Genomic DNA, 13,220 nt, shown 5'->3' on the forward strand with positions numbered 1-13,220 from the left:
GACATCATACCTAAAAAATAAAAGGTATTGTAGAGCTGGGAAAAGGGCAACTCAAATGATCCAGGGGCTGGAGCGTCTCCCCTAGGAGGGAAGGTGACATCAACTGGGATTGTTTTGCTTGGAAAAACAGAGGCTCAGCAAAGACATGATACTAGAGGTGTACAAAATGATGCCCGGTGTGGAGAATGCAGAGAGGGAGACATTTTTCTCCCTCTCTCAAAGTTCTAGAACCCCATGGGGTCTTCGCATGAAGCTGAAGGGTGGGAGATTCAGAACAGATAAAAGGAAGGACTTCTACACACGGCGCATAAACTATGGAACTCACTACCACAAGATGTAGTGATGGCCACCAATTTGGGATGGCTTTAAAAGGGGGTTGGATAAATTCCTGGAGGCAAAGGCTAGCAAGGGCTACTAGCCCTGATGGTTGTGTGCTATCTCCAGTATTCGAGGCAGTAAGCCTGTGTGCCCCAGTTGCTGGGGAACATGGGCGGGAGGGTGCTGTTGCACCATGTCCTGCCTTGTTGGTCCCTGGTCAACAGCCGGTCAGCCACTGTGTGAACAGAATGCTGGACTAGATGGACTCTTCTGATGTTCTGCCTCCATGAAATGGTCCCCTTTTAAAACCATCCAAGTTGGTGGCCATCACTACATCTTGCGGTGGTGAGTTCATAGAATCATAGAATAGCAGAGTTGGAAGGGGCCTACAAGGCCATCGAGTCCAACCCCCTGCTCAATGCAGGAATGTCCGCCCTGCCCGTGGGCCCAGGCCGTCTCACCTCATCTGAGAAGAGAGAAGGGCTGTCTTTTTCCAAACAGGGTCTCTCCTACCTCCCGGGGCCTGGGAAAATAGTGTGCACGTCACCCCGGCCTGTACAGAACAGGCGGATCAGGGTGAAAGTTCCAACTCGCCCGTTTCCTGGAGAAAGGAGGGAAGCCGTGAGCCCCAGCCGGGCATAAACAAGCCGTTTATCTGAGCCAGGGGGCCTTGGGACAAGCTAAATTAAGCCCATCAAAACACGCTTGTTTTCTAGCTGAATGGTGAGGAAGGCGTGGACTCCAGACCGTTCCTCGGTGATGAGGATGGGGGAGGCGTTGCTGTTCCGTGTCTCGTCCCAGGGGACTGGCGTAAAGGGCACGCAACAAAGCAGGCCGTTGGAGGCTGGTTCTTCCTTTCTTATGCTTCGCCTTTGTCCTGCCTACCCTGGTCCAAACGGTTCACTGTGAGGAAGCCTACGAGCGCTGTGCACCTCCGGGCTGTCTCTGCCCTCTGGCCTTTCTCTGCTCTCAGGAGAAACTGGCATGATTCTGGAAGGAAGCTCGCCAGTTTCATCCCTTCACTGCCCCTCTTGGCTGCTTTCTGACAAAACGGATCCTGCGTTCTTGAGACCTTGCCAGTTTCGCTGGAGACGAGAGGAGGGCCAGGATCTCTTCTCGATCCTCCCAGAGTGCAGGACACGGAATAACGGGCTCAAGTTAAAGGAAGCCAGATTCCAGCTGGACATCAGGAAAAACTTCCTGACTGTTAGAGCAGTACGACAATGGAACCAGTGACCTAGGGAGGTTGTGGGCTCTCCCACACTAGAGGCCTTCAAGAGGCAGCTGGACAAGCATCTGTCGGGGATGCTTTAAAGTAGATTCCTGCACTGAGCAGGGGGTTGGACTGGATGGCCTTTTGGGCCCCTTCCAACTCTGCTATTCTATGATTCTATGATGGTTGGAGGGCTCTCGAGGACGTGCCCCTGGGACTGCCATCGCTGCTGGTTCGGGCAGTCCTCCCAGTGCAACCTCGCCCTACTATTTCATCAGAGCTTAATCTAATTCACCTTGTGATTCTACGCATCGTTGGAGTTCAATGGACTTTGTCCCCCGGTAAAGGCGTGGATCACCCAGAAGGCCAAATTCAATTTCAGAGGAGGTCTTGGCACAGGGGAGGCCAAAATACCAAAAATACCAGCCTATTTGAGCTCCCAGCCCTGCCTACCAGTAACTGAGTCTTAGGAGAGGCTCTTCAACATTTTAGAACGGGGAAAAAATGCATGCAAAACGCGGAAAACCACCCAATGATTGGCAGTTAGCGAAAGGGGCTTGGCCAGGAAAGGGGCGTGGCCATCGGTGGTGGAATCCAGAAGTAGCTATCACAGGATAGCAGCCCAAATCTGCTTTATGCCACCTCAGCCTCCCTCTTGCAAGCTTCAGGGCTACTCCTGAGGCCTACCAAGAGCCTCGCCTTTCCTTTTCTTTGCCCAGCCGAGGGAGGAAGAATTCTGTGAAATTCTAAAGCTCGCTCGTGATTTTGTGACATTTGAGATGGTTTTGTTGTGGCTGCCTTGTTAGATGTTTTTAAATGTCACCCGCATCAGTTTTCCTTTTTAAATCTTCTCTTTCTGCAAACCGGAGGTTCCCCGAAGTATTTTGATGCCTCCCTCTTGTTTCTTGGTGACCGTGGGTTGAGCTCCATTCCTGTTAGTACTCAGAACCCGAGTTCGAGGGATGAACAAGAGGGCTGCTTTGTCATGGATGGTGGCGACAATGATAACACTTCTGAAATAAATAAATCCAGTCCTTTTGTAAAACCAAAACTCCTTTGAGGTTGTCAGGGTCCCTTCCTATGACCTGGACCCCTGAGCAAATCCTTAAGGGTCTCTGCCTCCTTAAGAGTCACACATTTTTTTTCTTTTAGGGTTTTCGGCTGTAGATCTGGAGTGAGTGACACTCCAGACACTTGTGGCTTAACACACCTTACTAGTAAACAATTACAATAAAGGAGTGAATAGAGCTGAGTGATATAAAAGAAAATAAAAGTTGCAGGAAAAACAGTTCTTTTACCCTATGCTGCACCTAGACTTCTTCCAGCTGCTTCTTTCCTTGCGCTCTGGTCTTTTGCTCTCTCTCCCGGCTGGCTCTCTCACACTTTTATACTCCTTTCCCTCCTCCCAAAAACCCACAAAGCAGTGTTTCAATCTTGAAGAAATGAAACTTATTCAGGGAATGTATCTTAGCTGGAGAAATGGAACGAGCCCTCTCGGAGATGCCGCCTCCTAATTGAAAAACTTCAGGCCGGGCTTCATTACCTTGCTTCAAATCCTCACAAAGGGGGTTGTAAGCAGGCTGTTGGTTGCTCCCTTCTTTGTGATAGTTTACACCGGCACCCCAAAGGCCATCCTAAAGGGGGGGCCCCTTTCTCCCTCGACTTGGGAACACTTGTGAACACCACCCCAGCTGTGTCGCCCTGCTGGGAGCGTCTCCGAGTTTGCCAAGGAAGCTCGGAAGGAAAAGCCGAGAAGCCACGCAGCTTTGAGGGGGCAGCTTTTGTCGGGGGGGGGGGGGGGGAGGAAGCAGCTGGTGGTTCCTGTCAGGCTGGTCCAACATTTCAGCCAGAGTTTTGGTCAGCTGTCATAGTGGATCACCGTGGTTGCCCTGCTGACTGGTCTCATTCCGTTACTTTAATTAATCCAAATGGGAAAGTCATTTAGGCCGACACCCCGTTCTCCCCCGGGCAGGAAACGACAGCCCTGATGATCGTTAACACACATTTAACGCACTGATTGGAGGAGTCCTTAACGAATTGCCTCTTCACAGAGTAGGACATTCTTCCTGAATCAGAAATGGCAGCCCTTGTCTTCCTCTCCCTCGTCTTCCTCCTCCTTTTGAGGCTCATGTAAGAACATCAGAGGAGCCCTGATGCTGGATCAGACCAAGGGTCCATCTAGTCCAGCCTTCCTCAACCTGGGGCGCTCCAGATGTGTTGGACTGCAACTCCCAGAATGCCCCATTTTAACCGCTAGGCCTCTGGGGTGGGGCAGGAGGTAGCGAAAATGGATAGGAAGAAAGCAGAGTGGAGAAAGTGGACAGGGTGTTTTTCTGCATCTCTCATAATGCTAGAACTCCAGTGGGGCCATCGCAAGAAGCTGATGTTGGAAAGTCTACAGCAGAGTTGCTTTAGACAGAGAAAGTGCGGCAACACATCGCTTAGTATTGGAGGCAATGAATGCAGGCTACAGCCAGTTTAAAAGAAGTTCAAATCACCTTATTTTAGTAGGGCTTTTATGCACGTTGTCAGAGGAGGCGATCTAACACAGTTCAGCTACATATTTATTACCCTTACATTTCCATCGTCCTTCGCTTTCCTTCCACACAGCTGGCTTCGTACGCCGTTTACCTTCCCAACAGCCCTGTGAGGTTGTTTTAAGAACCATCGATTGCCTGGGCCAAATCCCCCCCACGAGTTTTAGGACCAAGTGGGGAGGATGTTTGGGACTACAACTCCCAACACACCTGAGCATTGTCTACGCTGTCTGGGGAGGATGGGAGTTGGAGTCCCAACACATTCGGATGCCACCGAGGTAGTTTTATTCTGCCACGTTCCTGGAAATGAATTCCAGCGGGGTTTTGGCATCCAGGGGCTCTGGCCGCCCGCCCCCACGCCAGCTCGACCGCTAATTTGAAACGTGTGTCTCTGTGCCTTGAATTCCGCCTGGTTCATCAACAGTCAATTGTATCTGACAGCTGACGAATTGCGCAGTGACCTAGTTGAAACTCAACCTCCTGTAACTGCTCTCCGCCCGCTTCCAACATTGCTCAATTTCGTTAATTCTTTCCTTCGCTGTTTTTAAAAACAACCCCCCCCCCCAAAAAACGACAAATTAATAAGCAACCTTGAAATAACTGTTTTCGTTGGAAACCTGCTGGCACTCAACGCTAGAGTTTGCTATTAAAAGGAGCGATTCGTCCCTTCCCCTTTCTTCAGGCCAGTTAGCCATCCCCCCCAATTTTTTTTTCTTTACAGTACTGCGGGGGCATGTATTGAATCAAACATACATCAGAACATCCAAAGAGCCCTGATGCTGGATCAGACCAAGGGTCCATCTAGTCCAGCACTCTGTTCGCACAGCGGCCAACCATCCATCGGCCAGGGATGAACAAGCAGGACATGGTGCAACAGCACCCTCCCACCCATGTTCCCCAGCAACTGGTGCACACAGGCTTACTGCCTCTGATACTGGAGGTGGCACTCAACCATCAGGGCTAGTAGCCATGGATCGCCTCCTCCTCCTCCTCCTCCTCCTCCTCCTCCTCCTCCTCCTCCTCCTCCTCCTCCTCCAGGAATTGATCCAACCCCCTTTTAAAGCCATCCAGATTGGTGACCATCACTACATCTTGTGGCAGTGAGTTCCATAATTTAACTCTGCATCGTGTGAAGAAGGCCTTCCTTTTATTTGTCCTGAATGCAGAAGGGCCACTTTCCTCCCCAGAAGGCGATCTGGGAAAGAAGAGGGTGCGTTTGAGGGAAATGCAAGCGTACGCTGAATAACCCCACGGTACCTGCGCTCTGCATGCGCCCCGACAGCAAATGGTGCGCCGAACCAAGGGCACAACTTCGGTTGACCCTGCAAAAATGAAATGAAAAGGACAGGTTATTATCATTTAGGGTTTTCCTGGGGAGTTCATAGTTTGGATTTGTCGGGGGAGATAGAAACCAGGGCGGGAGGAGGAATGAAACTCCTGGCTTGCTGTTCGGGGTGGGAAAGGCATCCTTCACGATGGTGTCAACACGGCCTGTACTCTGGTGTTTGGGACCTGAGCCTAGATAAACAGCGTTGCCACTGGCATTTCTTTCCCGGGGCCACGGTGACCCAGTTCCCAAATCCCCCAAGGGACCTGAAAGGGCTTCGCTGGAAAATGGAGTTTTCTGGGAATCTCTGGCAGATGCTTCTGGGAGGGGCGGGACCCCCGTGGCATGAATGGAGGCTGAGTGGAGGCCAGCGGTTCCCAACAAGGCCAGAGGGCCGATGGCCAAGCTGCCCGGGAGGCAACTCCCATCTCTGGGCCGTCCCTTGCCAGGGCTCCTGGCCAACGAAGGGCAGCAAGGGGTCGGGACAGGCTGCCACGGAGGACGGAGGCCAAACGCCGGGAGTTGTTTACAAAACCCTTTCCCTGCAGCATGGGACAGAAGCAAGGCTTTCTCACGCCGCATCTGGGCCCAAACGGGGTTCTATAAAAGACAGCGTGCCTGCCACGGTTGATTTCCCCCTGCAAAACGCCTGAAATTACTCTTCTGCCCCTGCAAAACGCCCGAAATTACTCTTCTGCCCCTGCAAAATGCCTGAAATTACTCTTCTGCCCCTGCAAAACGCCTGAAATTACTATTCTGCCCCTGCAAAACGCCTGAAATTACTATTCTGCCCCTGCAAAACGCCTGAAATTACTCTTCTCCCCCTGCAAAACACCTGAAATTACTCTTCTTCCGCTGCAAAATGCCTGAAATTACTGTTCTTCCACTGCAAAATGCCTGAAATTACTCTTCTCCCCCTGCAAAACGCCTAAAATTACTCTTCTGCCCCTGCAAAACACCTGAAATTACTCTTCTTCCGCTGCAAAATGCCTGAAATTACTCTTCTTCCCCTGCAAAATGCCTGAAATTACTCTTCTGCCCCTGCAAAATGCCTGAATTACTGTTCTTCCCCTGCAAAATGCCTGTAATTGCTCTTCTGCCCCTGCAAAATGCCTGAAATTGCTGCTCCTCTGCTGCAAACTCCCGCAATCACTGTTCTCCCTGCAAAACATCCACCGTTACTGTTTTTCCTCCGCAAAATGCTCCCCGCTACTGATCTACCCCCTGCAAAGAACCCACCATGATTGTTTCTCCCCCCGCCCCCACTGCGAAATGCTCCGCACTCCCCACCCTTCCCCTGCAACACGCAATGGCAGGGGATTGTCAGGTATGTTGAGGTTCCACTTCTGCCCGTGTGAGTGGACAGCGGGTCGGCTAGCAAGCACCCTCTAGGTCAGCCTTCCTCAACCTGGGGCGCTCCAGATGTGTTGGACTGCATCTGGCTGGGGCATTCTGGGAGTTGTAGTCCAACACATCTGGAGCGCCCCAGGTTGAGGAAGGCTGCTCTAGGTCCTTTTCCCAGAATCCTCTGCACGACGGCACGGGCACAAATGTATTACGAATACCAGAAGAGCCCTGAGCTGGATCAGAACCCGGGGCCCACCTCGTCCAGCGCTCTGTTCGCCCAGTGGCCGGCCAGCTGTCGGACAGGGACCCACAAGACAGTGGTGGCCTCCCGGAACATAAGCGGATTGCAGGGCTGTCTTTGTGCGGACTCCGGCATGGTTCATGCCCCAAACGTCGGGAGCCGGTTTGGGGGGCAGGCTCCGTCCCGCCCCACGTACGCAAAGGCCCCGGCCTGGCTCTTTTGCCTTTTCCCCACTTGGAAGCTGGCCCAGATCCCACGCTGGCTCCTCCAGATGTGGCAGTGTGGCGAAGCCAAGGCCAGGAGGAGCAGCTGAGCAGGGGCTCGGGGGATTCCTGGACAAAGCGTGCATGTGTGTGCGTGTGTGTGTGTGTGTGTGTGTGTGTGTTCCCCACGTCCTGGACTTCAGGCGGAAATCTGGGAGCCTTGGCAGCAACTGGAGGGGGCACATGGGGTTCCAATTGCAACGGGCGCTCTGTTTGCAAGACGCTCCCCAGTCATTCTGAAGACTCCCCGCCACATCCCCCCCTCCGGCCACTCCCCCTCCATACCACCCCAGCGCCATGGAGACCTCCGATTTCGCAGCTTGCGTTCGCCGCCTGACCTTTCGCACAGTAACCTCGAGCATGGCGGGGCGCACGGAGGCACAGAAGATGCACGGCTCTGGCATCACATGCAGCCGGGGCATCACCGGGAACAAAGAAAAGGCTGCCGGCGAAGGCCTGCCCTTCTGGTACAGCGCAGGATGAGGCCTGATTTCTCTGGATTTGTTCCTGGATTTCTGCAAAACGTTGTTTTTCAATTCCACTTTGCGTGCGCCCCCTTCCCTCCCCCCACACAAAACGTTCCTTAAAGAGGCTTATGTACCACCAATCGAAACAAGACGGAACTGGCCTGCAGGCTTACGGCCGTTAAAAAGAAAGGAAAGGAAAAGACACGATATGAAAGGAAAGGCAATGGGTGAGGGAAGAGGAAAAAAAAATAAGAACAAGGTTTTTTTTTTCCAGCCGGACTGGTGCTTCCCTCCTCTCCTTATTCTTGCATCATCATCATCATCATCATTAAAATCCACCTTCCCTCCACGACGCTCACATCAGCACAACCTGGTCCTTTCCAAGTCCTCTTCTAGCCTCGCCACAACGACCCTGTGAGGTAGGCGAGGCAGGGAAAAAAGCAGGCCTAAGGAAGGAGAGACCTGGCAAGGCAAAAGCAGGAAGGAGCGTTTAAACCGTGCCACCGGGTCCGGCTAAAAGCCCGTCCTCTTTCTGACTGTGGACAGGTGGTATTCAGGGGTACACTGCTCTGGTACATGGCAGCTCAATCCAGTGAGCATCCGCAACAGCCTCTGTTTGAAGACCCCCAGTGAGAGACGGCCCCACCACCCCTCGGGGGCATCCGCCCCACTGGTCCAACGGCTCTTCCGGTCACGACGTTTCTCCTAACGTCCCTCCGAAATCTACCTTGCTTTCCTGTAACTGAAGCCTGCTTGATCTAGTCAGGGCAAATCTACTTCCATCTAGTCTAGGGGGTTCTCTGAAAGCCATTCTAGGGTTGGGCTGCTGCTGGTGGTGGTGGAAACAGACCCATTTCACAGACGGAAGCGTCCCTTTGTGAAATCGTCCGATTTCCAACAGGGTCTGTTTTTTCCTGGTCGCCTCAGGTGAAGAAGAGAACCCATCAGCAGAAAACGCACCTCAAGAGAGGACGTGTCTCAAAACGCCGGGAAAGACAACTTTATTCATAATAAAGCCCAATGTGTTTTGACCCTGATATCTTTTGGGGTGTTCTCTAAAGATAGGTCTCTAATCCAAGCGCTGGCCGGTTCCACATTTGTTTCCCAGAAGCCTTTGGGGCTGAAGAGCCACACACAGCAGGGATGGTGGCAGACCCAGGCTGGTCCTGCGTTCCGATTCTGTCCACTCAGAAGAGGACATCCACTGGGGTTTCTGCTGAGAAATCCCATTGAATGTGTGCAACCAGGAAAGGGTGGCTGGTTTAGTTTTACCCAAGGGACAGTTCCCAAATTATTTCCGACTGAGGCAGAGCTTCTGAATATGACTCATGCCAAAACGGAAACCCGCAGCAAGGGGCAGCCGCTGAGTCAGCAGAGAAATTCCGGGGACCTGCTCTGTTTCCCCCCTTCCGCCCTGCCTTAAACATATTTTTTGGGTGAAAGGAGTGAGGCCACTAGGGTGACCCTCTGGAAAGGAGGACTGGGCTCCTGCATCTTTAGAAGGGGGAATTTCAGCAGGTGTCGCTTGTACGGTTGTAGCACCCGGTGAAATCTCCTCTTCATCACCACGGTGAAATCCATCCATCCTCATTGCAACTGTTCATTGTTTCTGAACGGAGTGTTTTAATTGTGATTTTAATACTCGGGGATGTGAAACACCCCCCACCCACCCCCTTGAAGGTTTCTGTTATATCCAGGGGCACGCAAGGATTGTTAATAAACACACGAATAATCCCTGGCCTGGCATTCCAGACTGAGTGGCAATTTCGAAACAGTGTCTTCACTGGAGGCATCAAGCTCCCCTTTGCTGGAGGGAAGTGAGAGGAGGACAGATGGCTGGTGGTGGGACAGATGCCGCCATTACAAGATCCCTGCACTGAGGAAGAGGTTGAACTAGATGACCTCTGAGGACATTTCCAGCCCTGTAACTCTACCCTGTAAATTAGGGCCCATCAGCGCTAATGGTTCCCATCAGCGCTAGCCAGCATGACCAATGGTGAGAGGAACAAATGCATACAACTTTGCATATGAAGGAGGTGCACGGGAAACAGCAGCAGGTCAAGGGAACATCTGGACCAGGAGAATTGAGCAGGCGGTTGGACTAGATGTCCTTATAGGACCCTTCTAACTCTACTATCGTATGACTCTATGAACTGGGCTAGGAGGGGGATAACAGCAGACCAGCCCGGCTGAAAATCAACTTCATTTCCCCCCCTCTTCCCTCTCCTCCTCTTTTTCCTCATGTGTTTTCATATTATAATAGGGTGACCATATGAAAAGGAGGACAGGGCTCCTGTATCTTTAACAGTTGCATAGAAAAGGGAATTTCAGCAGGTGTCATTTGTATATATGGAGAACCTGGGGAAATTCCCTCTTCATCATACCAGTTAAAGCTGCAGAAGCTATACTACAGTGACCATAGAATCATAGAATAGTAGAGTTGGAAGGGGCCTACAAGGCCATCAAGTCCAACCCCCTGCTCAATGCAGGAATCCACCTTAAAGCATCCCTGACAGAGGGTTGTCCAGCTGCCTCTTGAAGGCCTCTAGTGTGGGAGAGTCCACAACCTCCCTAGGTCACTGATTCCATTGTCGTACTGCTCTAACAGTCAGGAAGTTTTTCCTGATGTCCAACCGGAATCTGGCTTCCTTTAACTTGAGCCCATTGGGATGATCGAGAAGAGATCCTGGCCCTCCTCTGTATGACAACCTTTTAAGTATTTGAAGAGTGCTATCATGATTTAAAAGAGGGCAGGGCATAATAATGGCAACATTTTTTTTTTACAGAAAACCTTCAAAAACTGGGCCTACCAAAATACATCCGCACCAACATCCAGAAAGCAGTCGGACTCAAAACATGTTCAATACTCAGGAAGTTTCTGATTCAGTAAAGGACTTCATGACCTGACAAAACCCGGCATTTCCGTCTAGAAAAACTGCCAGGAGCGAGAAAAGGGAAAATGATAGTAATGATTTTTGCTCTCTCCTTGGGGATATGAGTTGCAGCAGGTCCAGGGAACTGATGCCGGAGGTAGCACACAGCGGCCGGCCTTGCTTGGCCTCTGCAATCCATTCAAGATTGTTCCGTCCTGAACTTTTGCACACTGACCTTCAGGGTGAACCATGGGAAAGGAACGGAAATCGTCACAAGTGCTTCCAACCCTGCGGCCAGCCCCCGGGAACGTCTCCGTGGAAGAGCAAAACACCTCCAGGGCTTCGTGCCCGTGAAGGTGGAATGTATATCCGCCACCCACGAGTCCATATCAGGGCAATGGCTTTCTCCGGCCATCGCGACGTCTCCAAAGGACGTGAAAGCTTTCATGTTCTCCGTAACTCTTCATCAGGCGAGAGGGTAAACATTTTTAAAAAAAATAAAATGGGCAGAGGGGAAATAAAAATATTGGGTGATTTTTAAGGGCCGTAGCTTGCCTTGGGATAAATTCGTGGAGGAGAAGGCGATTAATGGCTACTAGTCCTGAGGGCTATGTGCTACCTCCATGATTAGAGACTGTAAGGCTATATATGCCAGTTGCTGGGGAACATGGGTGGGAGGGTGCTGTTGGTCTTGTGTCCTGCTTGTGGGTCCCTAGTCGACAGTTGGTGGGCTGTTTTTTTGCTGCAGCTGCCTCTATAGAAACTGGCAAGCTGCTCTCTTTGAGCCTCGGCGCTTTAGCAACTGGCCAGCTGCTCTCTCTGGGCCTTAGCTCTTTAGAAACTGGCCAGCTGCTCTCTCTGGGCCTCAGCTCTTTAGAACGTGACAAGCTGCTCTCTCTGGGCCTCAGCTCTTTAGAACGTGACAAGCTGCTCTCTCTGGGCCTCAGCTCTTTAGAAACTGGCCAGCTGCTCTCTCTGGGCCTCAGCACTTTAGCAACTGGCCAGCTGCTCTCTCTGGGCCTCAGCTCTTTAGAACGTGACAAGCTGCTCTCTCTGGGCCTCAGCTCTTTAGAAACTGGCCAGCTGATCTCTCTGAGCCTCAGCACTTTAGAAACTGGCAAACTGCTCTCTCTGGGCCTCAGCTCTTTAGAACGTGACAAGCTGCCCTCTCTGGACCTCAGCTCCACAGCCTGCGACATGGGGATGATAAAGCCACATCGTACAGGGCCATTGTAAGGATTTCAGGGAGTTAATGTACCTACACGCTAGGCATAATTACTGTAAAAGCAAAATCCCCCGGGGAGTGAAACCAACAAAGGGTCTTGTGGCACTTGAAAGATTAACACATTTATTACGGTGAAAGCTAAGCTATCAACAGGACAAACTGGACGGAGTACCCTGTGCGAAAGAACAAAACAGCCACAAACCTGGCCTGAGAACTGGCAATATTCAGAGACATGTGAGAGAGCACATTTCAGCCTTCCAGGACACTCAGTCCTTGAGCTTGTGCCACAACTGATACGCTGCAAAACTTTTGCTTGTTTGAGTAGCCCAGTCTTTTAGATTGTAATCTCCTTGAGGACAGAAACCTGCCTGTGTCACCCCAGTCCCTTTGAAAGGTACGATGTAAATTGGGAGCTTATTCATATTATTGATAATGATGTAAAGAATACAGAGAGACGTTTGTCTTTGAACGTACAGAGATCAAGAAGGAGAACCAGGATGCCAGAATCTATATAGAACAGCCTTCCTCAACCTGGGGCCCTCCAGATGTGTTGGACTGCATCTCCCAGAATGCCCCAGCCAGCTGGCTGGGGCATTCTGGGAGTTGTAGTCCAACACGTCTGGAGGGCCCCAGGTTGAGGAAGGCTGATATAGAAGCTTAGAGCTGATATCAATGGTAGAATTTATTCATGCAAAAGGTCGTGGGTTCAGGCCCAGGCATCTCCAGGTAGGACTGCTGGTTTCTCTGGAAACCTGGAGAGGTCAAGGTGCAATCCTGGGTTAGGTTCACGAATGGTCCAACTCTGAAACCAGCTCTTGATTTGGCACCATGAGGACTAGAATTTTCTTTTATTCTTTAGGGAAAGGGACATAGCTCAGCGCATTCAATGCTGGAAAAGTGGGTGTGTCTGAAGGTAAAAGGGGGTGGGGTCAAAATACAACCCAACCACCCCTGCAGATTGTAGTTTAAACCTCTTTTGGGGGGAAACCGATTCCTTAATAATAATAATAATAATAAATTAGCAGCAGACCATAGCAGAGCACAGAAGCAGCAAACTTTCATCCTGTGGGAGAACCCTTCTTCAGCCTGGCACGCTCTCCATGGGTGTTGGACTACAACACCCATCATTCCCAGATGGCTGGGAATGATGGGTATTGTAGTCCAACACACACACACCCCCTGGGGGACGTGCCAGGCTGGGAAATGCTGGCCCGATTCAACAGAAGGCAACCTCTAACATTTCCACTGCGAAAAACAACCTTTTCCTTCGATTTCATCCTATGGGTCTGAAACCGTAAACCGAGGATACACCCAGTGGAGGCTGGTGGCTCTTAGGCGAGAAGCTGCTCTGGATGTTCGCCAGAACTGGTTAAAATGCTAAAGGAGGTATCCAAATTGCTGAGGCATAT

The sequence above is a fragment of the Elgaria multicarinata genome, chromosome 23, assembly GCF_023053635.1.
Source record: "Elgaria multicarinata webbii isolate HBS135686 ecotype San Diego chromosome 23, rElgMul1.1.pri, whole genome shotgun sequence".
In the NCBI taxonomy this organism is placed as follows: domain Eukaryota; kingdom Metazoa; phylum Chordata; class Lepidosauria; order Squamata; family Anguidae; genus Elgaria; species Elgaria multicarinata.